Raw genomic sequence first — 24,625 nt, 5'->3', positions numbered from 1 at the left:
TTTTATTTTTAAGTTTATTTAGAAAGAAAGAAAGAAAGAAGAAAGAAAGAAAGAAAGAAAGAAAGAAAGAAAGAAAGAAAAAGAAAGATAGGGCAGGGAAGGGCATAAAGACAAGGAGAGAGAGAGAATCCCAAGCAGGTTTCGTGCTCTAAGTGCAAAGCCAGACATGGGATGGGGCTCAAACTTAAACGATGAGATCATGACCTGACCTGAAATCTGGAGCTGGATGCTTGACCGACTAGCCACCAAGGTGCCCCCATCACATAAATTTCTTAATGCCACGTTCTTTGAATCTATAACCAATTCACTGTGTTAATCTACATTTGTGACTTGTAATTAATCTCATTTTATTCTTTTTTTATACCCTTGTGTTAACAAATTCCATTAGAGGGTTTTACAGATTTAATAGTCTCTTCTTTCTTTTTCTTATGTTCAAGCCAAACCTCTAATCTGTGGTTTTGATTGTACTCTCTGTTGTTCCTGGTTGTTTTCACTTATAAAATCCTATTTTGTTTGTGTGTTTTTGTTTTTGAATACAATCTCAGATATGCGGAATATTATTGATGGGAATTCTTTAAGGCTAGGTTTGGAGTTCTATTCTTAAAGTACAGTACTTGCTTTTACCAGTCCCCGACAGGGGCAAGGAGGCAGCTAAATGCTCTGTTTTAAGTTTTTAACCCAACAAACAGCATGGGTTCATACTTCAGATCTGTGATGAGGACTAACTTGTTAATTCTTTGTTTTTTCTCTCCAGCCAGCACTTAGGACAAGATTTCATTTCAGAATTATTTTCCCCATGAGGTTTATTTCTCATTTTATCTGGAGAAGGGACTTCTATTATGCTTTTCACTCTGTTCCTCATGAAACAGTCAAAAGAGTAGCTCAAGCTTTCTAAGAATTGCTAGAAGTTCTCACCTAGAAAGCTGGCTTTGGAGATTACTTACCTCTCAGGGTTTCTGCTTTTACTTTTATATTAGTCTCTACAGATTTCCTTTTTATTCATATCAGATCAAGGATTCTTAAAAATATATATACATATGTGTTTGTACATAATTTTATTTTAATTGTATTTATCTTTTCATCACAAGCTTACTCTGGCTGTAAGATTCAATATACTGGCTTGAAGCAGAAAATCAAGTGTTGTGGGTCTATAAAGATGCTAATACTTAATTCTTTACACTTGGTAGAATGTAAATGGTAATATTTAGCAGAAAAATCTGTTAAAACTTTAATTCAAACTAATTTACTTCCTAGTCTTTGACCTTTCCCTTCCATCATTCTGATATGCTTCTGTTACTTCTTTCTCTTTCCTGAAGCAAGGACTTTATCACATTAATCTTACTAAATTATTAAGCCCTGTCAAGAGAAAGAGAGTACAGTTTTTGTTTGAATCTGCCTTTGAAGAAAATAAAAGAAGCATAATTTGTGTTCCTCTTCTAATCTCTTAGACTCTTCAAATGCACGATATTAATTTTATAGCCTTTGAGATTCTTGTAATTATCATTAATGCTTACTGTTTAACCAAGTGGGCAATTCATAAAATACACATTCAGGCTCTCTAATGAAGTTACCCATATGGTAGCTGGAAAAGGGAGCTAAAAATGGCAATGCACATACACAAGTGTTTTCTTTTCTTTATTCATGTGAAAGATGTATATATAAAGTCACTGTTGGTGGCACTTTCTGGTGTAAACATTTCAAAAATTTCTGTTTACTACCTTTGGAGGCTGGCACTTTCACACTGGTTTAAATCAGCCAGATTTACTTGTAGAAAATAGCATTATGTTTATGTGTTATGTGTTTTTTTCAATATATTCCTTTTTATTCTACCTTAAACTGTACCGCATGTTATTTTCTTGTCTGTATTTTCAAAAAAGATGTGAAAATGTCACTGCAAAAAAATTCTATTTATAACAGGCTGTCCTTTGAGGGAAGAAGGATGAGATTTTCAAACTAAATTTCAATCCATCAGTACTGAGTTCATTTTCATAAGCTAATTTATTTTCTCAATTTTTATTTTTACAACAGTATGTAGGAACAATTAGAATCAGCAGTAATTTGTGTCTTCCCCAAATTTGTAGTGCATATGGTTCCTTTTTCCTTTTTTAAAGTGTTTATTTGAGAGAGAAGGGTAAGGGCAGAGAGCAAGAGTGAGAGTGAGAGTGAAAGAGAGAGAGAGAGAGAGAGAGAGAGAAACCCAAGAAGATCTGGGCTGTCCGTGCAGAGCTGACACAGGGCTCCATCTCACGAACAGTGAGATCATGACCTGAAGCGAAATCAAGAGTGTGATGCTTAACCGGCTGAGCCATCCAAGTGTTCCCATTTTTCCTTTTAATTAAATCGAGAGGTAGAGCCCTCTCAGAACACTTTCTGTTTATTGCCACTGCTCCACTTCCTATGGCTCAGCCAAAGAGTTAATAACAACGTATGAAGCAGGAGAAGGTATGCTATTCAAATACAGTGGGATTAGCCAGTCTCCAGTGAGATATTTTAGTGCACGGTCATGCGTTGCAGTATGAACTATCAGCCTACAGAAAAAGTTAGCCCTTCATAATTCTTTCATCATAGTAGATATGTGATCCCACATTACTGTCTGTTCTTTCCAATAAATATGGACTCCTCAGGAACTGGTCAGTCATCTTGTTACTTTTGATTTTATTTCTTCATGTAATGTTAGAGTAGTGAAACATTCTCAGTTCAAAAATGTCTTAATTTTGATCTTAATATGATAAAATTTATGAGCAACCTCCCCTTTCCAAGGGCAGCATTATCACAACACCATCGAGAGTCTTCAACCTTCAACCTCAAACCAAAATGAGAAAGCCTTTATGAACAGTCTCTTAGTTAAAATTCTCAGCTTCTATGTTTCCACATTCCATAGAAATTACTGCTTTGTGTAAAATCAGGAAGTAAATATTTCCTTACAGATTAAATACCTCAATATTGATCAATATTTTTGCATGTGTATTGGAAAAGGAGGAAGCCCATTTTGTAAGTATAAAATAATCAGGCTGAGAATGACTCTGTTACTGACAATAATGAAAGCATGTCCATGGTCTATGGATTTCAAGGCTTTATAAATACGCAATATACTAGAGGAATTATGTCATGAGGGACAAAGAACAGTGACTTACTTGAAGAACAACTTCTATTCTCATAATGGAGAACTGCCACAGAAATAAACAAACAAAAATAACCTTTCTGAGTGGACTCTGCACCTCAAGCAAAACTAGGGCAGGCCTGTTCTGTGGTAATAAGAGTTCTAGGAGGGAGAGTTGGAGCATGAAGGGCCTACTGAGTTCTAAGCTTAAAATTGCACACTATTAATTCTAGAGCATTCTTTTAGCCAAAATATATTAAAAATTCAGCTGGCATTCATGTGTGGGAAAGAGACTACACCTCTTGATGGGAGACGTCGCAAAGTCATGCTGAAGAGGGAATACGTACAAGGAAGGGTAAAGAATTTGTGACATTTTGTCAGCCAATCAACCTAGATTCACAAAAAACATAAGGTAAAAGTAATTCATTGCCTCACTTTCAATTAATTTAACTTTGTTCTACATACTCCAGAAATCTGGAAGGACATATTTAGAAATAATAGCGCTGCCCTCTAAAATTCATTAGTAACATTGGCTTTACCCTGTAAATGCTTAGGTGTAACCAGTGTCTTAGATATAACAGACCTAAGAGATAGGTTCATACTAAATAAAATACCTAAGACATTGAAATTAAGGGCAATTTTTCTCATTTATTAATTTATAATAAGAAGTATAAGTATTATTCAAGATACACACACACACACACACACACACACATATGCATAATCAGAAAAATCTCTCACTATAGCCAAGTAATACTAAGCATACCACAGATATGCCATCAAAATTCACTTTCACAGAGACCAGAAATAGCCAAAATGCATCACTTGAGCACATTTCTTCCTTATAGGCAGACAAATATAGAAATCAGAATGGTAGAGGTGCCTGGGTGACTCAGTCCGCTGAGCATCCAACTTCAGCTCAAGTCATGATCTCACCAGTTCATGGGTTCAATCCCCACATCAGGTTTTGTACTGACAGCATAGAGCCTCCTTTGGATTCTCTGGTTCCCTCTCTGTCTGCCCACCCCCTTCCCCTGAGCACTCTCAAAAATAAACTGTAAAAATTAATTTAAAAAAAAGAAATCTGAATGCTTTTCTCTGATTATCAAAATACTCAATAGAAGATTGGCTGAGTAAAGATCTAATGACACTAAACCAGGAAAGGCACATCTGATATTTTTATTTCTCTTTTCTAACAGGATGGAAAATGCTAAAGTGTGTATACTGCATCTCTCTCTATCTCAGAAATAACCATACTATTAAGGATAAAAATACCAAAAATTTTTTTCAGCTTGAGCTCCCTTTCTGAATCAGCTGTTGATACTCATATATCTAGAATCATATAGGTAATATAAATGAGTGATGCAGTTCAATATTAAAATATTAAGAAGTTGGAAAAATAAAATAAATAAAATGAAATATTAAGAAATCAGGGATACAGGAGATTGCAGGAAACTGGAGAGAACCTTTCCTGTCTAAATGGAATTAGCAATTATTCAGGTCTAGTGGATTGTTGCCATGTGATAATGAAAGCCCATTATTACTACTCTAATTTAAAAATAAATCTAGATATTTATCTCTCTCTATATATATGTATATATTTTTTTACTTATTGCATGGACCAAGCCAATCCTGTTAGAACCTAGATTCTTCCTTCAATGGCTATTGTTGTGAAACCTACATTAACTGACTATTGCAGATGTCGCCATGAAGTTCCTGGGTTGTGGGCTTGTTTCTATTGATAAGTTGCTTTGTTATTGATGTTCATACATATTGATATTAATGTATGAATATTGATATTCATACATATTTATAATCTAGTCTTGCTCTCTCTTTAAAAATTTATGCAGTATTTTGCTCTCATGCATTAAAGTGTAGGAACATCTTAAGCAGATTTAACTCAAAATAAATAAAACTGTAAAAAGTCAGCAAAAAACAGAGAGAGAGAGAGAAATAGGAGAGAAACAGAAATAACTTTTAACATACATTTGCATGCTAGCAGTTTTGCTCACCATTTCATTTGGTCTACCCCACTGTGACCCTGAAAATGAAATGGGAGATTTAAGTCACTATTCCCTCAGTTATTTTTAGCTCCTGCATATGAACATCTTACTCACCAAAGGGAGTGTGATTCTAGAGTATAAAATGTATGTTATTTCATGACTGAGGCCTAAACCCCAAAGGATTACTTTTGGTACTCAATAGAAAAAGCACAATTGTTTATAACATGGGGAAAACCACTGATTACGGTGAAACCTATTTTAGACAGGGTATCAATCTTAAGTGTATCATGAAAGTCCTACTTCTCCCATATTTGATTATCCATGTTTTATGCCTTAGTTGGTAACTTTGAATTTAATGGCTAACATGAAACACCACGATTTTAGACTCTAAGGTCATTTGAACCCTTTCAAATTGTATAACATTGACAATCAGGAAACCTCAGTCTAGTCTCGGTCCTATCAGTAACAAGTTAAATCAATCACTTGGGGACGCCTGGGTAGCTCAGTTAAGCTCTTGGTTTCTGCTCTTGGTTTCAACTCTTGGTTTCTGCTCCAGGTGGTAATCTCAGGATTTCACGAGTTTGAGCCCCGCATGGGGCTCATGCTGATAGGGTCAAGCCTGCTTGGGATTCTCTGTCTACCTCTCTCTCTTCCCATACCGGATTCATGCTGTCTCTGTCTCTCTCAAAATAAATAAACTTAAAAAAATAAATCAGTCACTTGGACTCTCTAGTATTGATTTTTTTTTCTTCTGCATAAAGTTAAGGTTGGGCTAATAATCTTCACACTTCTTCATAGCTTGAATATTCTCATTCAATAAAGTATGCTTTGAACCCTAGTAAATGACAAATGTTTTTTTTTCCAGATTATAATGTAATTAGTATTCTATTAGAAAACAATGCATAAATATGTATTATACCTAATCAATTTTTGGTTTTACCTCTTCAACCTTATTTTGAAAATAAGCAACCCAAAACTTTGTTCATTGTAGATTTCTCAGCAAGTGTTTTTTGGTCATCGATACCAGAAAACTTTTCCATTTAATGAGCTTTATCTGTGTAGGACCACCTGTACAGATAGTAATATTACAAGTATTAAGACATGTTATAAACCTCAGTCATAAATACATAGCCAATGAAGATCTGTGCCATAGACTGACATCCTTTTTATTCCACAATCAAACAGATTTCAACTTCAGTATCTATCTACAGACACAATGTCTTAGACCATTCTGGCTGCTATAACAAAATACCACAGATGGGAAAGTTGATAAATAACAGACATTTATTTCTTGCAGTTCTGGAGGCTAGAAGTCCACGATCACACTGCCAGCATGGGCAAGTGAGGATCCTTTTCAGGGTTGCAAACTTCAAGTCATATCCTTACATGGTGGAAGGAACAAGTTAGCTCTCTGGGGCCTCTTTTATAAGGGCTCTTAATCCCATTCATGAGAGCTCCACTTTTCTTACTTATTCACCTTCCAAAAGCCCTACCTCTTAATACCATCATTTTGGGCATTAGATTTTCAATATATGAATCTGGAGTAGACACATCATTCAGACCACAACACACAAATATGATACAAATGGTTCACACAAATTTTTTTCTTTTCATTACTTAGCACTGGATTTCAAAATGTAGAAACGTAAATATCAATTTTTATTCTATAACTTAATAGTTGAGTGAATGTGGACAAATTGTTTAATTATCTGAGCCTCCTTTGTCTTTTCTGTAAAGTAGCACATGACTTAAAGCTATTGTCATCTCTTTCTTTTTTCTCTTTGCAAGTTGTGGTCATGAAAGATGATATTTCCAACATAGGAAGACATAAACTCAGATTTCCAGAGTGCTCTTTTTATAGGGTCAGAGGCACAACAAATGTATGTCCAAGTCAATTGCTACTTGTAATTAAGAAATGTGGTTACTATTGTTGAATGATTGTTTCTAAACTGTTCATCCAAATACAATTATACGCAATTAAAATTAACCCCTAGACACGTTCTATGTCTTAATCATCAGGCATTCACAGTTCTTTTTAATGTTAATGAGACACTCATTCAGCAATGAATAAAAGGAAAACTCTAAGCCAGGATTGAATTTCAATACAGCTGTTTTTTTAAGGTTCCATATTACCTGTAAATAAAGTGTTATCACTAATATCATGAACAATAGTTTTAAATTAGATAAGTGGTTCCTTCCTCCTTGAAGAAAATGATTCCAAAGAAACAATAAATTAATTAATAATCTTCAAGAAATATGCAGCAAGTTCTGACTTCCTCTTTTTTCCTGGGACCCAGCCTCCTGACATTTTGTAAAGCAGGAAATTGTGATTGCCACAAGTCGCAGAAAAGAAATTGTGTGCTCACACAGTACAAGATTGATGGTTTTACCAGTCCAGATCTCTCCCCAAGTAGTTGAATAGCAGTTTGTATGTTCCTAAATAGACTATTTACAAAGCAAACCAAAATCATATTGTAGCAGCAACATTTCCATCTAATTCTCATTTGTGATGGCAGAGTCAGCCCCACACTTTGAATTGGCTATGCCCCGTTTGTAGTACTCTTTTCTTTCCCAAGACTCACACTACTTTTTGATTCTGTCTTTTTTGACCTGACATTGACATTTACATTTGCCTTAAACTATGACAAGTCTTGATAGAGCTGGAGACCTTTTCTAATCTATTGAGTCATTCTATTTAATTCAATGTTTGACTCTAAGGCTGGACAAATAAAAATATGTGGTGTTATTGATGTAAAAGGCGTACAGAGCTTATGTAAGCACAGAATCAACTCTTTGTTACTAGCAGTGAAGAATAATAAAAATAATCCATAAAAATTACATTTGGCTAAAGAAAGTATAGAGTACTTTTATTACATATGATTCTATCTTAGAATCATCAATAAATTCGGCATTTACTTATTTAGAGTCTACTTGGTCCCTGGCACTTGGTACCTGGCACACAGTTAGATTTGTACATTTAAAAATACACAATTTCTGTAAGTTTTGAAATGATATGGGAATTAATGTGAGCAGTCTATTCAACTGATGATGTCAGGAGAAGGCATTGATCTGATATACTTTTTCTGAGTGTGTACCAAGTTCTAATTGCTTTGTTATCTCATTTAATCAAAGAAATAACCCTTGAAATCAAGTGTTAATGTGCTAACTTTACAGCAAAGACCTTGAGGATTAAGACCTTGCCTGAAATTACAGTCATAAGTAGACAGTCCAGAATGAAAATTCAGATGTATCTGGCTTCCAAATTCTCTCTTTCAACTAGATGCAGGAGGAGATTTGGAATTGAGTTTGAAAGATGAATAGAAGTTAATTAAGCAGGCAGGGAAAAGTAATTGTGGGCACAGTCCACAATAGTAACAAAGGCACATGTGATAAAGTGAGTGGCATAATTTGGGAAGCAAGTATGCTCTTCAGCTATGATATTGGTTCTTGGAACGGAACCCTGAAAAATAGAGTGGAAATGTAGGCTGTAGCCAAGTTGTAATACACCCAACATGGAATGACAAGAAGTTATAAGTCATTGAAAGGTTTCAAGTGGGTAAATAGAATTGTAATAAATCTTTAGAAAAATAATGCTAATAACAGTATGGAAGATGAACTATAGGAATGAGTGGTTGTGGCAGGGCAATTAAGTAAAACCCTGTAGCTACAAACAAGGGCTCCTAAGGCCGATCAATTCTTTGTGCCAATCTATTCTAGAGTAAGTTTAAAAATTAAATACATAAATTTACAAAGGACATATCTCTGTGCCTGGCGAATAATGATCCTCCAAAAATATTAATTGTTGTTATGTTATTTTGGAAATAGATATTCATTTAACAAACATTTGTTGAAGTCTTACTATGTGCCAGGAACTCTTCTAGGAGCAAGGGACACTGCAGTGAACAAAACAGATCAAGTTCTTACTGTGCAGGGCTTATCTTCTCTAGAGGGAGGAAGTGAGTCAGAAAAAAAAAAAAGAAAAAAGAAAAAACAGGAAAATGTCAGAGACATTTCTGAGATGGAATTGACTGAACTTGATTACATACTGCATGTGGGATGGTGTGCGTCATCAGTGAGGACAACAGAGGAAGAGTCAGGAAAGATGCTGAGATTTTTACTTCAGGCAACAGTGCAGAGGCATTGTCTTGTCATTAGACAAAATAAGAAAATAGATCCAAGAACACATGTGGGCAGAGTTGAGGAGAGGAACCGGAAATGAATTTGATTTAGAACATGCCAAATTACAGATGTCTGTACAACCAGGAAGAGATGATGGGCTCTGGAAATTGGTTTCTGTAGATGCTATACTGTAGTGGAGCAGAAACAATTTTGTCTTGGTGTTACATCTGTCTCTCTATCCCCCAGCAGAACGCTGGTGTATACTGAACATGGGCTTAACAATTTTGCTGTGGAGGGGCGCCTGGGTGGCTCAGTCAGTTGAGCAACTGACTTTGGCTCAGGTCATGATCTCCTGGTTTGTGAGTTCGAGCCCTGCGTCGGTCTCTGTGCTGACAGCTCAGAGCCCGGAGCCTGCTTCTGATTCTGTATCTCCCTCTCTCTCTGCCCCTCCCCCACTTGTGCTCTGTCTCTCTCTGTCTCAGAAATAAACAAAAAAATTAAAAAAAAACAATTTTGCTGTGGAAAATAATAAATGTACATTTTGAAGAAAAGACTCTCTCTAACTCCATGACTAACTGCAGTGAAGATTGTGATAAGAAGTTCCCTTCTGCTTTCCATGTTTGCTGATATTTGACTACATCACCTCTCAGAGAGATGCAAGAGGCAAACCTTGACTGGTTGTCTAACTTGTTGAGGTTACAGTTTCCCTTGGGTAAGAGCAGTATTGTTCTTCTTTTCTAACCATAGCTTTGCTAAGCAGAAATACTATTAAGCAGAGTGTAAGTTCATATTTAATCAGAATTTAAGATTCTCCATTAAGAGGCTCTAAGCTTCTTGGTGGGAAATATTATATTCATATTTGCATCCTCATGCTTTATCCAGATACATAGTAGGCACAAAAAATGTGGCAAATTAATAAATGAAGAATTAAAAAAAAACAAACAAATGTTATATAACACAAGGAAATGGATACCCCAAAACCAAATTGTTGTAATTCTTCACATAACACTATCTGAATAAAAATACTCAACTGATTTTGAAGATTTCTTCTAAAAATGTAATTCTGCTACTAAAATTTGACTGTACTGAAAATAAGTAAGTATATCATATGAAGAGATTACTTTTTGGATATAACAATGAACATTTTCTTTTTTTTTTTTTTAATATTTTAATGTTTATTTTTGAGAAGAGACAGAGTGCAAGCGGGGAGGTGTCAGAGAATCCAAAGCAGGCTCCAGGCTCTGAGCTGTCAGCACAGAGTCCGATGTGGGGCTTAAACTCACGAACTGTGAGATCACGACCTGAGCCGAAGTCAGACATTTAACTGACTGAGCCACCCAGGTGCCCCCAACAATGAACATCTTCAAATTAAATCACCAAAAAAACCCAATGATTTTAAAGTAATTATACCATACAATAGAGACTACTTCATAGAAAGACCTATGGGGGCGCCTGGGTGGCTCAGTCGGTTAAGCGGCCGACTTCGGCTCAGGTCACGATCTCACAGTTCGTGAGTTCGAGCCCCATGTCGGGCTCTGGGCTGACGGCTCAGAGCCTGGAGCCTGTTTCCGATTCTGTGTCTCCCTCTCTCTCTGCCCCTCCCCCGTTCATGCTCTGTCTCTCTCTGTCTCAAAAATAAATAAACATTAAAAAAAAAATTAAAAAAAAAAAAAAAAAAGAAAGAAAGACCTATGAATGCAGAACAAAAGCTTTGGATTACTCAGACTGGTTTTACAATGTTTTTAAAGTTCTCAGAAAATGAAAAATATCCAATTTGCACTGGAACTTTGATTTTTATCCAATTGATCCATCTCCCTGTGTATTTACAAACTTCATATTCAAACATCTACTTATTCCAATAAAAATAGAGATGATCTCCAATAACTAATAGACATTATTTCCTTTATTTTCCCATTCTTGCTCCTTTGGTTTCAAAAGGCATACCCTCAAGTAAAATGGTTGCTCCATTACCAACCCATTGTCAATATTCCACTTAGAGTAATTTCCCCATGTCTCTGGATTTAGAGACTAATTTATTAAGCTATTTTCTCATTTTAAGTCATTTTTCCTTTTCCAAATTAATCTCCAATCTCAAAAATGTACAAGATAAAATTTTTGTGATATGCCATTCTATGTTGAAATAACCAGGAAACTCCATTCATCCTAAATTAAAAGAAGGAGGAATATATTGTGATTAAGATCCTGGGTTCTCAGGGGCACCCTGGGTGGCTCAGTCAGCCAAGTGTCTGACTCTTGATTTTGCCTCAGGTCAGGATCTCTTCCTGTCCTGAGGTTGAGCCCTGTGTCAGGCTCTGCGCTGACAACATGGAGCCTGCTTGGGATTCTCTCTCTCCTTCTCTCTCTCCCCTTCCCCTATTGTTTCTCTCTGTGTGTCTCTCAAAAACAAATAACTAAACATTTAAAAAAAAAAAGACCCTGGGTTCCGAAATCAGCTGCCTTTGAGTTCCCTATCTGCATCACTTCCAGGTTGTATATCTTTAAGACGGTTATTTAACCTCAATAAACTTGTTTCCACGTGTATAAAATGACAAAGATATTAATGGTGCCTATCTCACAAGTTTTCTGTGACAATTAGATGAATTATAGCACATAAAATTCTTAACACAGAGCCAGCACTACTAAAAGCTCGATATGCTGGTTATATGTAAATTTGGAGATTGTCTGCTTTTTATGTTTGTACCATTGTCCTTTAAAAAACATCAGGTATTTTACTACTTCTTGTCTTTAATTAGTTCAGTCTTTTAAAGTGCCAATCAGATGACTATTACCATGTTTAATGCTGCAGACAATAATTAGAAAATTGAAAACACAGTGCTTGGTATTCCAGTGTGAATGATCAAAATTACACTGGTAAAAGTTTGCAATAATTACATGTAGAGTTAATATATAGATAAATTAGGGTGTGTAATGAGAGATCTTGGGTCATATCTTAGCTATAATATGACATTTTTTCCCTCTTATTTCCTTCACTAAAGCTTTTTGTTTTAATGTAATAATCCTCCTCCCAATCCCTAGAATCTCCCCTCAGGATCAAACTCCTACCCACACTTTTGCATACAACATAGCAATCAAATTAGTAAAATACTGTGTTATAATTAGAAACACTTTCTTTGAAGTTCCACTAAAGGTTTCTTAGATTTTAATTGAAGAGATGCTTTTATCTGTGTTCTTGAATGATAAATTCATCAATTAAAAATCCACTCAAAAATGTTGGGGAACATCTCTGAGGTATATATTTTCCTAAGTAAATACTTTGCCTCCAATGAGCCATAGTTTCTTAGGGGGAAATTAGGCAATGCTTCAAAAAGAAGCATAGGGGTGCCTGGGTATCTCAGTTGGTTAAGTGTCCTACTTCAGCTCAGATCATGATCTCATGGTTTGTGAGTTCAAGCCCCATGTCGGGCTCAGTACTGACAGCTCACAGCCTGGAGTCTGCTTCAGATTCTGTGTCTCCCTCTATCTCTCCCCATCTCCCCCACACACTCTGTCTCTGTCTCTCTCTCAAAAATAAATATTAAAAAAAATTAAAAGAAGGAGCATAATTTGAGCTACTGGGTGTGAAGCATGGACCATTTGAGCAGACATAGAACACAGTGTTAAGAGGGTGCCTGGGTGGCTCAGTGGGTTGAGCGTCCAACTCTTGATTTCAGTTCAGGTCATGATCTCACAGTGGTGAGATCCAGCCTCTACATCAGGCTCCGTGCTGATAGCACAAAGCCTGCTTAGGAGTCTCTCTCTCTCTCTTTCTCAAAATAAAATAAACTTAAAAAAAAAAACATGATGTTAGAGGCGGAATACTGTCAACTACTAAGGCAAAAGAAGGTGACAGGAGTTTTTAATGACATGCAAAAGAATTTGAACTTTGTACCACCAGCAAATGGAATTATGAAATGTCTCATGCTTGAGAATGACATGGTTATTTGTTTTAAGAAAATACTGCAGAGGAGTGTGACAGAGGGATCTGAAGAATGTAAGATATTCTTTAGAGACAACAGTTGATGGAGCATTTTTAACGGCATGTGTTTGATATTTTCTGAACTAGATACCCTTGCTTTTAAAGACTGGAAAACCTAAATATCTCAGGTCAATGGAGAATATGTAAAATCAAAAGTTGTACTGATTACCGACCGTTACTAACTATATATATTTTATGTTGATGAAATATTACTGCACATATATAATATTTTTCTAGGAAAAGATGAATATGCACATTAAAGTCTAAAATTGTTATTTCAGAGATGAGCTTAGCAAAGTGAAGTAAATTTTATCATTGGTAGATTCTCTGGAAAATTATAGTAAGAGCTATACTGATGGCTTTGGAGCATCTGAAAGATTCTAAACTGTTTTATGAATTATAAAATATTGTTATGTTTAACATAGTTTCAGTGTTACATGTATTCACATAAATTTCAAGTTTTTGTCTAATCACTGAAATGGATAATTTCCCATTGACTAGAATATTTTATTACTAGGCTAGCATTCTTAACCGATAGAAAGCAGTTAAAATGTGCAGTCTGTAACAACCTGTGTTCTCAATTAATGTTTTTCATTATATGAAGTTCATATAAAAACATCCAAAAATTCTTGACAAGAAATAGAGTATATTATACTATATGATGTGATATAAGTAATTAATTAAATATTAGAGTAGCCAATGGAGTACAAATGAGAAACTAGTGATTTTTAAAGTATAATTTTCATAATAAAATTATTAAAAAATACACAAATGTCTAATTATCTTTAAATAATGCTTCTTGCCAGGATATTTTAAGTTAGTCACTAGCCATTGTATTTGAGGATACATGGAAGACAGGAAAAGTCTTTTAATGCTTGGTTATTGGAAGAGCCAATAGTCAGAAAAATATCTATGGAAATGCCTTTTGCAGCCTCTTTCACTGTCTGTTATGTTGCTGTTCAGTTTGCTTACAAGGTGTGGTAGTTTCAAAGTTAAAAATTCTTCATTTCCTGAGGGTTTCCTAATAATGGTTTATTATAGCTCTGTTTTATTACTATTTTTAAGAAGATGGACATATTTATTTGTAATATACTTAGAACTGGTTAATAATGATTTTAAGAAACCAAATTCAATGCAGATTGAAACATGAGTATTTTCTATGGAGATCACCTCCTATTCAGTAAATGGCACCATACATAAATGCATTGTTGTTACTTTAATTGGAAAGGACCCCTTTTAGTAATGTCTCTGGCTCTGGAAGAATTATAAACACACAAATTGGAAGAGCTAAGAAAGCTTATTTAACTAAGCTGTCAACAGCAATCTCTCAAATCTGCTTAAATTTATTGGGAGGCGGGAAGATCTATTTGAAATGCCGACAAGAAACACAGAACCAGTTCTAACAGTGTTACATTTAATACACAGGGATATATTACAAGGTTAAAGAGAGTTGGCAGTATGTATCATAAATGTAGCTACCCTTTGACCCAGCAATTTCACTTATAGGATTATATAAAAAATTATGCACAATGGTATGTTACAAGAATTTTGTTATATCGCTGTTGAATCTTTTGTAATAAGGAATATTTGGAAATGACTTACAGATATATTTATTTGGAGAGGGCCCAATTAGTAAGTGTTTCAACTAGACCTACAGTTCAATAATTTTAAAAAATAAAGAACCCTATTTGTACTGATGAGAAAAGATTTCTAACGTATGTTAAGAAACAAAAAGACACAAAGCAGTACACATAATATGGTTCAGTGTATTTGTGCTATTTTAAGTAGAGCTGTGTGTGCTATGTCTGTGTATGTGTAGAAAAGGCCCTGGGAAATTAAGTTATGGAAAGAACTGGTTATTTCTAGTAGGAACTTTGGGGTATGGTGGTTTACTGCTTCTATTTTTTATACATTCTTTCATTATTGTGTATTTAAAGAAAATGAATGCAATATAGTTTCTCTTTCTCACTCATTATGAACAGGACTTAGACACTTTGTTTATTGTAGCATTAGTTTTTATTTTATATTAGCAAAACTATGAGAGTTAAGGACATATACATGCTATCACAACTACAGACATATCTATGATACTATAAGCAGTATTTCTCCTAATTTATCATTATACTTTCACTACTATGGGTCAGTATGGCCATTTGGTTTGGATCTCAACCAGTATGCAACCCTGGACAAGTTTGCTAAACATTCCCTAAAGCCTCTTTTTTCTTGATTAAAAAATGGATATCATAGTCTCTGCCTATTGAAGTTCTTGCAGGAAGAAAATAGACAGTGAATGTAGAAAGTCCTATAGCACGGTGCCTATCATATAATACATTTCCCTAAAATGTAGATTTTTTAGTGTTTGCTCATAGTTGATAGTCTATTTTCCTCAATAAATTATAGAATCCTAAAACAACATATATAAATATTATTCAATAAATGTATTTGCAAAAGTATTTAATTCTCTAAAAACATTTTTAGCTATTGAATATAGAAATATAACTATTTTAATATAAAAGAGCCAGAGGTTAGCCTTGAAGAAACATATTTTATGTAATTCTTTCATTTTAATCGATTATCTGCACAATGCCATGAGTCAGTGATGTTTGGAGTACATGTGGGAAATAATGCAAAATAGATTACAAGAATGAACATAGGAAAATTGGATTTCACTGTTGAAATTATTAATTTCTTTCTCAAATGAGTTTTTCATTACAGATTTTCATTATGCACTCAGGCCATAGCTTCCTAATCAATAAAGTAATTCCTACCATGGGAGAATGAAAAGGAGGAGAGACTGAAAGGTTGGTATAAAATTATATTTAAGGAACTGGTAATGAATCTAGATTTGAATTTACTTATTTCTTTTTAAAAACCACTTGACTGTTTTAAGAAATCAGTAACCATAGGGAAAAGGCAAAGTTTTGATTCTGTTTCCATTTGAGGGTAACCCAAATGAACTAATATTGTTATACAACTGTTAATATTACTAGATTTAATTATAACCTTGTGAGTCTAGGAATTGAAAAAAATTAAACTGATATATTAGAATTTTTTAAGATTTCTGATAACAAAGTGAAGGAACAGAATTGAGACTTTAAAATCCATTAAAAAAATGTCAATTATACCATTGCTGTCAGTATCCCTAGGCCACAGACATTGCAGCTTTCCATTTGAACATTTAACTACAGAAATGACTGCTTCAATTTCACCAAGAGCAGGCTGTAGGATAGTTGATGATATTTGTTTTCCTGTATCTGAATTAGCACCACTAGTCAACTTGAAATTTTGTATTAATCTAGCTCTATGAATTAGAATTTTTTGGCCTAAGTTGTCCATTTAGATATTGAAGTACAGTTAGAAGAGTGTTTATAGAAAAGAAAACTATCTTCCATAAAATTAATATATGAGCACTTATTGTACAAAACATAAAAAGAGAAAGAAGAATTTAAATATTCTTCAGCTCAGAAAACATTTTTTACCTTTAGAACTAAATAATACCTTCTCATATTTTTGCTTCACTTTTTTTTGCATAACTTTAAATATATATTATACATAGCAGCACTTGGGTGGCTCAGTCAGTTAATTATCCAACTTTGGCTCAGGTCATGATCTCATGGTGTGTGAGTTTGAGCCCCTTCTGGGGCTCTGTGCTGACAGCTGAGGCCTGGAATGTGCTTTGAATTTTGTGTCTCCCTCTCTCTCTGCCCCTCCCCCTCTCATGCTCTGTCTCTTGTCTCTCAAGTGTGAATAAACTTTAAAAAATTTTTAAAAATTTTATATGTCAAATTTGAGGTGCTTTTTAAAACAAATATGTTGTTTTAAATGTGCTCTATGTTTATTACAGAAAACTAGGAAATACAGAGGAATATAAAGAAGTAACAACCACTCATACTTGTATGAAACACCTACAACCAATATTAATATGTCATTGTAGCTCTTTAATCTTTTTTCTATATGCATTTTTACAAAGTGAAAATTTTAGATGTATTTTACAATAGTAAACATACAAGAACATTTATAGGTCTTAGATAAAATGGAATATGTGGAGGTGATTTATTGACAAATTATAATAGACATTTTCATTCAGGAAGAGTTTTAAAGATAGAGAAAAAATTTCATTTTTCAAGATTGTTGACACAGAAGTAATCTGTAAGTTACCCAACTCAACTCTACCTCTCCAAAAGCCAAAATTTGCTGGCAAATATGCTTGTAAACACCAAACAATGTAAATGTTATGGCCATCCGTAAGCATACACAGTTTGTGAATGGAAAAATTCAGTTACAGCTTTAAGTGGCTACAATGAATCATATATTCTACTTGAGCATTGGGTGTAGTTTTATTAACATATTTCTTGATTCCAGAAAATTCAAAGGTATGAAATAGCAAAAGCTTTGTAGTATTTAATACAAAGTCCTGTTTCACCGCTCAGATTCAAAATCAACACGAGGATACCTAAGTCCTATTGGTTTCTTAAATTCAGAATCAGAACTAAGGAAAAGCTATAGTCCTGGGGCACCTGGGTGGCTCAGTCAGTTAAGCATCTGACTTTGGCTCAGGTCATGATCAAAAGGTTAAGATTTTTTTTTTAAGATTTTATGTTTAAGTAATCTCTACGTGCAACATGGGGCTCCAATTTGCAAACCCGAGATCAAGAATCACATGTTCTACCAACTGAGCCAGTCAGGCTCCCCAAGAAGCACCTCATTTGTAGAGCTTTCTGATAAACTGAGTAGACTGGAATGCATAAAAAGTCAGAGAATCACAAAGACCCGTCCTTTATCACACCTATGTATCACACCTTGCTATATATGGTCCCTGGCCACATCACTTAATCTATCCGATTTTTAGGTTTTTTATTTGTAATGTGAGAATAATCACGAAATATGTTCTTATCTACCCCATGAGTTTTGTGGAAGACTTAACAAAATTTTACAGCCCTCTGAGTCGGTTATCATCATCATCATCATCATCTTTTCTTCCCTACCACAACTCAAAACAGCTTTCATAATCATGATCTGCCTAAGCACTAACTCCTATATTCTTGCTAAAGTACTTAGCAAGTACTTTAATTTTTTTTAATGGTTATTTATTTTTGTGCTCGTTTCAGCAGCACACATACTAATGTTTATTTTTAAGAGAGAGAGTGAGACAGAGCGTGAGCAGGTGAGGGCCAGAGAGAGGGAGACACAGAATCTGAAGCAGGCTCCAGGCTCTGAGCTGTCAGCATGGAGCCTGACACGGGGCTCGAACCACAAACCCTGAGAACATGACCTGAGACAAAGTCAGACACCTAACCGACTGAGCCACCCAGGCACCCCGCAAATACTTTAAAGTACTCAATGTTGGCTATTATTGATTCCACACCAGCTAGCCCTTTTTAGCTCAATGGAAGGAAACTCGAGATCTGTAAGAGAATGATATTCTAAAAGAGAAGTAGGTAAATAAAGAACATTTCTTGTCTTAGCTTCCGTGTTGAAAAAACTGACTATGCTTTCTTCCTAATCCTCATCTCAAGTTTTACCATTTTAATAGTCCATGACAGGAAACCTGCTTGTCAATGCCATACATTTTATATCTGTGTTTCTATCTGCTTCAAGTAAACCAGAAAATAATCTTTCTGGTTATCACTGTGAACCCTAAGGAATAATCTAGCCTCATAATTTTCCACTTTGCTACCACCTACGGTTACAAGTGAACCACACAACTTGGGACTGTAAAAAAAAAAAAACAACCTTGAATTAAAATACAATTACCTTTGTTCCATCAATATCTGAACATTTTGTAAAAAATGGAATGGTAATCATGTTTTATAAAACCTTTCCCGTTTTTGTGACTTCCTGAAGCTTTTGCTATGTCAGCAACATTCTTTTTTTTCATCAGAAAGTATCGAATACTGCCCTGAGGGTGTGTGCTGCCTTCCACAAAGTAGAAAAGCAAATTGGGCAAGCATTAAAAAAGGCAAGCCAAGCAAGTCAGATACATATAGTGCCACATGTCAGACAGATGAACAGTTGATGGCAAGACTCACTTTGTGATTTTCCCTGATGTGGGGTTAAGTGCTGGATACAAGCCCATATGATTTGGAGAATATAATTTTACTTTTTCATTTTGTTGATTTAAAAATAGACTATCAAATAAAATTTAAATTAAAGCTTAGTTCTTTGGAGTAGATTAATGTAGCCACATTCATTTAGATGGGTAGGGATATGAGTTCCCTTGTTTGTTTGTTTTGTTTTGTTTTCTTTTAACAATGTTTATTTTGAGAGAGAGAGAGAGAGAGAGAGCAAGTGCAAGTGGGGGAGGGGTAGAGACAGGGAGACAGAGAATCCCAAGCAGGCTCCACATAGCACAGAGCCCCATGCAGTGCCTGAACTCACAAACTGTGAGAACATGACCTGAGCTGAAACCAAAACTCAGATGCTTAACTGACTGAGCCACTCAGGTGCCCCTTGGCTTCCTTTTTTTTTTTTTTTTTTTTTTTTTTCTTTTTCAGTCTCTTCTACAGTCATGGAATAATTTGCACTGGGGAAGTGTGGTTTTACCCTAAAGAGCTGTAGAGAGAACCGCACTCATTAACATTTTGTGGCTTGTTGTATATAGTCCAAGTAACATTCTAGAAACATGAAGAATTCGTGATAACATGCACAAGCATATGCACTTGAAGCAAACAGCTCTGTGGTGTAATAATTCACTTGTCACTTCACATCAGCATCAATTCTTTAATAAATGACAATTTTTCCTGAGTTGATGAAAACTAGCACACAAATTTCCACAGTGTCTTCCCAAGAAGAAAACTAATGAAGTGTTTCTGCACCTAATACTTTATCTGTGTCCATGAGCAATGATTTGAAATAAATAATATTTATTTTGTTATAATGGCATAATCTTTATCTCTCTATATATGCATATGTATGATGTAGTAAAGATAAGCAGATGGCCCACAGATCCAAATAATATCAGTCCCAAAATTATATGGCCGTTAAAACTGTGCACCATATCTGAATTCTGATATTAGATCAGATTACATCTGTCTCAGGCTCTCCAGGCACAAGCTAATTACTCTGTTTTTCTAGTGGTCTTCTAAATGTTCACAGTGTCAACATTAATTCTTTTTCTGCTGCATTTCTTAAATATTGTAATAGATTTTGACTTATCTCAGTTATAAAATATTTCAACCCACTAAATGCTAACACAAACAACTGGCATTATCCTCACTTTTCCCTTAAATTATAAAACAAACAAAAAAGAGTCTACGGTACTTTGATAATGGATAAAGTTAAGTTTTGCATTTTTTGCAAACAAAAACCCTACAATCTACATTATAGGCCTGGGTCATTGCAGGGGAGATCTTAGACAAGGTTTAAGAGTGGTGTGGGAAAGAAATACAAATATTCACGGGCCAGTAGCTTTCCCATAGCTCCAAGTTTAAGATTTCTACAACACGACTCCCATGCGCACTCGCGCGCGCACGCACACACACACACACACACACAATAGCAGTTGTTTGCTCTCTTAAAACAAAACAGCAATAACAACAACAACAAAAAACACTTCTGTAAGTACTAACATGATATGATAAGAAGCTTTTACAAAAAAATCTATACATAAAAATCTCAGAATCCAAAGGGAAATAAGACATCTAAAAACAGTATCAAGAAGCAGAAAGTTTTAAGTAAATTAAGAGATGTATAGATAGAATGGTAAGAGTTCAAAAAAGTGAAAAACAATTTTTGACTGAAAATGGGGTTCAGGGAAATCTGCAGCCAGAAGGGAACTTTTTGGTGACCTAAAATTAAATTCCAAGTGGGAATTTGTAACAAAAGAGAGCAAATCCATGAAGAGTAAAATGTGGACAACACTACTTTTCTTAAACTGATACACAGAAAATACCAAGCTTAAGGAGGAAAGGAATTATGTAGGAAATCATGCCCACAGATAAAACAACTTATTGTTAAGCCTTTGAGAAATAAAAAGTAGTTTGGCACACCTCTTGGCATTTTGTGCTTGTAAACAGTTCAATCCTGAAATTTCTCTCACCATGGTAGGGATTTCAAAACTAACATGCAGGGGCGCCTGGGTGGCGCAGTCGGTTAAGCGTCCGACTTCAGCCAGGTCACGATCTCGCGGTCCGGGAGTTCGAGCCCCGCGTCGGGCTCTGGGCTGATGGCTCAGAGCCTGGAGCCTGTTTCTGATTCTGTGTCTCCGTCTCTGCCCCTCCCCCGTTCATGCTCTGTCTCTCTCTGTCCCAAAAATAAATAAACGTTGAAAAAAAAAATTAAAAAAAAAAAACAAAAAAAACTAACATGCAGATTGCTTTTCACTTCTATGTCATTTAACCTTACCTCTAATACAAGCCTGATTCTGCTCAACGTTGGATTCTAAAGGAGGGTCCAACAAAGCTTTCTTGAAGATCTGTTGCATTTCCCTAGGAGCTATCATTAGGCACGGGGATGCTGATGTTGGTATCGGGAAATTTCATATTACTGCTGGAACTATCCCATTTGCACACAATTTTAGTTTCCATAGCTTGGGGTCTAGCCACAACCTGAGGTCAAAGCAAGTTGAAGTCTTGGCAATACCAAGCCATCTTCCTGTGTTTCAACCAGGATATTAAAACAATCATCCTAGTTTTAAAATTGCTGGGTGATACGAGACTTCAACCCTGTGACAAAACTTTGTTAGCACCAGATTGGTAGAATGGAGAGTTCCAATACACTGCATGAACATTTGTGTCTAAAAAGGTATTGTCCTATTTGAGTTGATTCACAGATTGCAGCTCATCAAAGATTCTGGACCCCATTCAAGAAGGGGTTATTATTCAATTTTGCTTGATCCTTGTTTTGTTGTGTTTTTGTTTTTCGTCTGCCTAACTTGTAAGAAAATCCAGTTTTTTTAGCCATTTTTTTCTGGACTGTCTGGAAGATTGTCAATCCTTCCACTTGCACTCAATGTAGTTACAGTCGTTTCAGGGCTGCATCTCTGAGAAAGGATGTAGGCCATTTCTGTGGAGTTGTCTCCCTACAACCACACACACTGTGATGTACACAAAATCCAGAGAAGCTCAGTCTTGTAGAACTTCAAAGCTAGTGGAACAGTAGTGTTTAATTATGATTACTTTCTTTGCATTTTAACTGTATACAAGCAAAACATTGAGAAAGTACTTTAACTGCACTAAAGGTCAGAGGGAGGCCATCAGGAGTTGGCAGCTCAGATCACTGAGGTGACATCTTGAAATGATCTGCATGAAGCTGCTTAAGTTTTATATTTCTTCCTCCAGTTACTGCAGCAATTGCTAAGGCTCCTGTCTCAAGCAATCTAAGTTTCACTGTGGTGGCAACTTTGCAATGTGTTTCTTCCAGTTAGGTGATTTGGGACAAAGTCACAACCTGTATAAACTTCAGTGTCCTCAAAGAGGAGATATCTTTCATATAGTCAAGAAAGGTGGTGTTGGCCTGCAATGGATTCTCTGCTGACTGCAGAACACACAGCTTGTAGGGAGGCAGAAACGGGAGAGAGTACCCAAAGCAATGGGACTCCCACCATAGTAGATGCAAGCTATTTTTTTTATTTCCTGTAGGAAAAGTAGTTTCCGTTTAATATAAAACTACTTTCATTATTCCAAAACACAACAAGCTTTGGTTATTTTACCTCAGGAGTAGGGAGGGGAAATAGGACACAGGATGAAGAGATTGTAGTTTTGATCCAAAAGAATTGTTCAGATTCTCTGTCTCCTCTACCTGCCCAGGGTTCCTTGGCTGTCTTCCAAGTATCCTTTCTCGGGAAATGAAAATACAAATAAAAGTGCAGCTAATTCCAGAACTTGAAAATCAAACAAAATACTTTTTAAGAGCCATTAGTTTCCCCTTCCCCCATTTTTGCAAAGAGTAGAACTGAAACAGACTGGCTAAATTGGCATCTAAACACTTTTCACTACATAAAACTTGGGGTCCAGGATGGCAGGGAATGTTGGGATCCGAATGGACCTACTCTTTGAGATCTGTGCAGGGCGGAGGGGCGGGGTATGGGAGGGGAGACGGAGGGGAGGTGGGGGCAGAGTGGGAGGGCAGCACAGTCCTTTTACTTACACACACAGTTTACCTCAGCGCATTGTTTTATCATTAAGATGACTGAGATCATTTGCAGGCCGCTTTCTTGATTTCTGCCCTGCGGCACACCCGAGCCCTGTTGTTAGTTTTTCCTCCTAACCTCACCCATCAGTCATCTTTTGAAAGCCCCCCAACCTGGAAACGCATCCTGACATCTACCTTAGGTCTTCTCACTTGGAGCTGAGGAGCCAAACTTCCAAAACTAGGGCCTGCTTCCTGTTTAGTGGCTGATAATTAATAAACAAATGATGAATGGCATGCCAGTAGGAAAGACCATTAGCATAAGCAATTTCTGTTGCCAAAGTTAAAGGAAGTATTAACCTGAACTTTGATAATGGCTGTGAGAATGGCAGGGACAAATTGTGGCAGGTGAGAGATTGAAGGCTCAAGACTGAACTTGGAATATTTCTGAGTTTGGGAGAGCGGAGGCAAAAAACTTTTGAGGTGATTTGAGTAGGTGATTAGAAATCTAGCCCTATGAAAAATGAGACTACAGGGATGAGCAAGCTGGAATGGAAAATCATCCTGTAGTTTTAGATTCATTGTGTTTGTGTGATCAGCAGGAAATCGTTATTCAAAAATTGGAAATAGACTCAGGTAGAAATCCTAGCTGATGATCTAAAGTTTGAATTTTGCTCCAAAAGTGGTTGTAAGAGAGGTTACATAATGCCAAAGGTTGTAAAGAAAAGAAGATTGGACAGAACGGTGGGAAAGAACAATATTATAGGAGGGAAAGATTACTAATAATGTCTTATATCCTCTTTGGGAATGGTTTGTAAAGTTAAGAATTCAGATAGGATTAGTATTAAATAGTGAAAAAAATAGTACCTTCTCACTGATTTATTAGTTACATTGCTGGTGAATATTGCTCTATTTATGTATAATTATGTGTATATCAGTGTATATGAATATATGCTACACTATATAATTTCAAAATTATATATAACACATGAATATATAATATACAATTTATATGTGATATATTTATCCACATATTCATGTATAAAAATCTTTATGAAAGGAAAGAATGAAAATAATTTATTTCAATTAAAAAATGAATTATTTGGTATAGTGTCACATCAAAATGATTCTTAAATAGTTAAGTCTTTGAAGTAGTTTCATATATGTGAACATTCAGCACTGGGTCTTCCAAAGAGCCTGTGATTCTGCCTTAAATAAAAAAAAAGGAAATCTTATTGAACCAGATGTGCCAACTTTGCTTGCATTTGGAGAAGGGGAGGAGGGATTTTATATATCCCTATTTCCATAACTATATTCACAATTAACAGTGTTGTATTATAGATTTCTGACAAAGAAGCT

At 35.6% G+C, this 24,625-nt stretch overlaps 1 protein-coding gene across 3 annotated transcripts in view; it reads left to right on the top strand.

Moving 5' to 3' along the window:
- Nucleotides 1–24,625, top strand: part of MGAT4C (MGAT4 family member C) — a 223,334-nt gene that overhangs the window by 177,338 nt on the left and 21,371 nt on the right. For 2 of the 3 annotated variants that reach the window (XM_047867191.1, XM_047867189.1), the window contains exon 3: nucleotides 15,914–15,999. The gene's annotated coding sequence lies outside the window, so the exon portion shown is untranslated. The remainder of the gene's footprint in view (nucleotides 1–15,913; nucleotides 16,000–24,625) is intronic. The other variant, XM_047867190.1, reaches the window with a different exon arrangement.

This window comes from Prionailurus viverrinus, chromosome B4, assembly GCF_022837055.1.
Source record: "Prionailurus viverrinus isolate Anna chromosome B4, UM_Priviv_1.0, whole genome shotgun sequence".
NCBI lineage: Eukaryota > Metazoa > Chordata > Mammalia > Carnivora > Felidae > Prionailurus > Prionailurus viverrinus.
This window is presented reverse-complemented; position numbering and strand designations above follow the sequence as displayed.